At 51.4% G+C, this 4,561-nt stretch overlaps 1 protein-coding gene across 1 annotated transcript in view; it reads left to right on the forward strand.

Annotated features, from left to right (window-relative positions):
- tango6 (transport and golgi organization 6 homolog (Drosophila)) overlaps nt 1–4,561 on the forward strand; it is a 40,782-nt gene that overhangs the window by 7,924 nt on the left and 28,297 nt on the right. The gene's annotated exons all lie outside the window — the stretch shown is intronic.

Consider the following 4,561-nt stretch of genomic DNA (forward strand, 5'->3'; position numbering starts at 1 on the left):
ACACACACACACACACACACACACACCTGGGCCCTGTTTCAGAAAGCAGATTTAACAAACATTAAGCCTAACCCTGAACTCTGAGTTGACGAACCCTGAGGTGGAAAACTCTGAGGCCCAATCCCAATGTCATGGGGCATTATAACATGAGACACCATCAAAACTGCTCTATATTCCTATGCTGGGATGATAACATACATATGGGTTTCCAGCAAAACGTGTGTTTTTCTTTTTATAAGCAAGGACCATTGAACAGTCAGACAGAACATGTATCACAAAACTAAAGTTATAATAAAAACAACTTCCAATAAAAAATATTGGTACTTTCCCGTGATCTCTGAGTTGATGACCCCTGAGATGGAAAACTCTGAGGCCCAATCCCAATCTCTACACTCACAGTTTATTCATCAACATTTTCTTTTAATTAACTTTAGGAACTGACATGTTGAGTTGAAATTGGATTTCATCACACAAAAAAAAAAAAAGTCAGACGGGGCAAAAACACGAGCAGTCAGGCGATCAAATAGTTTGTAAAACAAAACTCAGATCCGCTAAACCCATTTGACAGTGTAAACAAAGCTAAGCATTACATTTGTCACCTAAACTTACTATTGTAGACATCTATAACAGTTTCTTCTTCTTCTTCTTCCTATTATTTTATTCCATCCATCCATCTTCATCCGCTTATCCGGTATCGGGTCGCGGGGGGGGGGCAGCCGCTCCAGTAGGGGACCCCAAACTTCCCTTTCCCGAGCCACATCAAAATAGCTCGACTGGGGGATCCCGAGGCGTTCCCAGGCCAGGTTGGAGATTAATCTCTACTAGTCTGGGTCTTCCCAGGGTCTCCTCCCAGTGGGACGTGCGGAATACCTCCCTAGGGAGGCGCCCAGGAGGCACCTTACCAGATGCCCCAACCACCTCAACTGGCTCCTTTCAACGCGAAGGAGCAGCGCTCTACTCCGAGCTCCTCTCGGATGACTGAGCTTCTCACCCTATCTCTAAGGGAGACGCCAGCCACCCTCCTGAGGAAACCCATTTCGGCGCTTGTACCTTGATCTCGTTCTTTCGGTCATGACCCAGCCTTCATGACCATAGGTGAGGGTAGGAACGAAAATTGCCCGGTAGATCGAGAGCTTGGCTTGGCTCAGCTCTCTTTTCGTCACAACGGTGCGATAAACAGAATGTAATACCACACCGGCTGCTCGCTTCTCCGACCAATCTCACGCTCCTAGTCCCCTCACTCGCGAACAAGACCCCAAGGTATTAAAATCCTTCACTTGAGGTAAGGACTCCATCCTACCGGAGAGAGCACTCCATCGGTTTCCTGCTGAGAACCATGGCCTCAGATTTAGAGGTGCTGATCCTCATCCCAGCCGCTTCACACTCGGCTGCGAACCGATCCAGTGGTGCTGAAGGTCACAGGCCGATGATGCCATCAGGACCAAATCATCCGCAAAAAAGCAGCGATGGGATCCCGAGCCCAGAACTGCAACCCCTCCCCGCCCCGACTACGCCTCGATATCCTGTCCATATATTTACAAACAGGATTGGTGACAAAGCGCAGCCCTGGCGGAGGCCAACCCTCACCTGGAACGAGTCCGACTTACTGCCGAGAACCCGGACACAGCTCTCGCTTTGGTCATACAGAGATTGGATGGCCCTAAGAAGGGACCCCCTCACCCCATATTCCGCAGCACCTCCCACAATTTCTCCGGGGGACCCGGTCATACGCCTTCTCAGATCCACAAACACATGTAGATGGTTGGGCATACTCCCAGGCCCCTCAGGATCCTTGCGGAGTAAAGATCTGATCCGTTGTTCCACGGCCAGGACGGAATCCGCATGTTCCTCTTCAATCCGAGGTTCGACTATCGGCCGAAACCTCCTTTCCAGCACCTTGGAGTAGACTTTACCAGGGAGGCTGAGAAGTGTGATACCCTGTAGTTGGCACACACCCTTGGCCCCCTTTTGAAGAGGGAACCACCACCCGGTCTGCCACTCCTTAGGCACCGTCCCAGACTTCCACGCAAGTGTGAAGAGGCGTGGCAACCAAGACAGCCCTCCACACCAGAGCTTTCAGCATTTCGGACGGATCTCATCAATCCCTGGGGCTTTGCCGCTGTGGAGTTGTTTGACTACCACAGCGACTTCCGCCAGGGAAATTGACGACAATCCCCCATCATCCTCCAGCTCTGCCTCCACCACACAGGGCGTGTCAGCTGGATTTAGGAGTTCCTCAAGTGCCTCTTCCACCGCTCTATTACCTCCCATTTGAGGTCAACAAAGTCCATCCTTACTGTATACAGTTGGATGATCCCTCGTTCCCCCTCCTGAGGTGGCGAACGGTTTTCCAGAAGCACCTTGGTGGCCGACCGAAAGTCCTTCTCCAGTCTTCTCGAACTTCTCCCACACCGCTGCTTTGCCTCTGTCACGGCAGAGGCTGCAGCCCTTCGGGCCCGTCGGGACCCTGCAAATGCCTCCGGAGTCCTCCGGGATAACATATCCCGGAAAGACTCCTCTTCAGTCGGACGGCTTCCCTGACCACCGGTGTCCACCAAGGTGTTCGTGGGTTACGCCCTTGAGGCACCCAAGACCCTAAGACCACAGCTCGCTGCCGCAGCTTTAGCAATGGAAACTTTGAACATGTCCACTCAGGTTCAATGCCCCAGCCTCCACAGGGATGCACGAAAAGCTCCGCTGGAGGTGCGAGTTGAAGCCGTGGACAGGGGCCTCTTCCAGACGTTCCCAGTTTACCCGCACTACACGTTTGGGCTTACCAGGTCTGTCCAGAGTCTTCCCCCACCCCCTGACCCAACTCACCACCAGATGGTGATCAGTTGACAGCTCTGCCCCCTCTTCACCGAGTGTCCAAAACATACGGCCTCAGATCAGATGAAACGATTATAAAATCGATCATTGACCTGTGCCTAGGGTGCTCTGGTACCACGTACACTTATGAACATCCCTATGTTCGAACATGGGTGTTGTGATGGACAATCCATACTAGCACAGAAGTCCAAAACAGGCAACCGCTTGGTTTAGATCAGGGAGGCCGTTCCTCCAATCACGCTCTCCAAGTATCTCCATTATCGCCCACGTGTGCGTTGAAGTCCCCCAGGAGACAATGGAGTCCCCTACTGGAGCCCCATACAGGACTCCATTCAAGGTCTCCAAGAAGGCCGAATACTCCGAACTCTTGTTTGGTGCATACGCACAAACAACAGTCAGAGTTTTCCCCCCCAACACCCGCAGGCGTAGGGAGGCGACCCTCTCGTCCAGGGGTAAACTCCAAGCAGCGGCGCTCAGCCGGGGGCTGTGAGTATCCCCACACCCGCCCGGCGCCTCACACCTGGGCAACTCAGAGTAGGAGAGAGTCCAACCCCTATCCAGGAGTCGGTTCCAGAACCGAGACTGTGCGTAGAGGTAAGCCCCCCAGATCTAACTGGTAGCGCTCCACCTCCCGCACAATTCCGGCTCCTTCCCCCACAGAGAGGTGACATTCCACGTCCCCAGAGCCAGCCTCAGCTGCCGGGTTGGTCCGTCGAAGCCCTGACCTTCGCCGCCACCCTGTGGCAGCGCACCGACCCCTTTGGATCCTCCCACAGGTGGTGGGCCATGGGCTGGAGGGAGAAGTGCCCGTTGCTTCTAGGGCTGTGCCCGACCGGGCTCCGTGGCAAACCCGGCCACCAGGCGCTCGCTCACGAGCCCACCGTTTGGGCCTGGCTCAGACGGGGGCCCGGGCTTCCACCGGGCAGGGTCCCTCTATCCTTCCTTGATATTCCATAAGAGTTTTCGAACCATTCTTTGTCTGGCCCCTCCCCTGAGACCTCTTTGCCTGGGAGACCCTACCAGGAGCACAAAGCTCCAGACAACACAGCCCTCAGGTTCATAGGGACACACAAACCTCTCCACCACGATAAGGTGATGGTTCCCGGAGAGGCCGGGAACCATCCAACCAACCATATTATTTTATTAATAATAATAATTAATTTATACAGGACACAATGGAAGGTCCATAGTGCAGTTAAAAAAAAAGAGACAATCTTTACAAAAATGTAGCAATAACTATATAGTACTATTCATCTCGATGAATAAAAGGTCCGCAACCTTCACCTATGATCTGGAAACAGGAAAATGACATCACTTTACTGTAATGCAGCCTTTACATCCAGCAAAAGACAATATATATTACGAAAGTGATAAAGAAAGAGAAAAAGATATTACGATATCCAAAATCTAAGACGATTTCTAGTCTCATATTACGATATCGATATAATATCAAAATATTGCACAGCTCTATCTATAAGAGCGCCACTAAAGGCCAGAATTATAGTGCTGTACAGATTGATTTAAATAAATCTACCTTCACATGAAAGCTATAGTGCGCAGTTTCTGTCTCCCCCATGAGGAATTCTAAGTAATGATGGCCTTTTCAGAAGAGGTAATTATCTTCACTTGAGTTTCTGCACGGGAAAGTCACCGGACGCCACAATCTTCTGAACATAGCACTACTGAGAAATACAGAGAGCTGTGTGGAGCTGATAGTCTTAATTAGCTTTGT

The sequence above is a fragment of the Etheostoma spectabile genome, chromosome 8 (assembly GCF_008692095.1).
Source record: "Etheostoma spectabile isolate EspeVRDwgs_2016 chromosome 8, UIUC_Espe_1.0, whole genome shotgun sequence".
Classification (NCBI taxonomy): domain Eukaryota; kingdom Metazoa; phylum Chordata; class Actinopteri; order Perciformes; family Percidae; genus Etheostoma; species Etheostoma spectabile.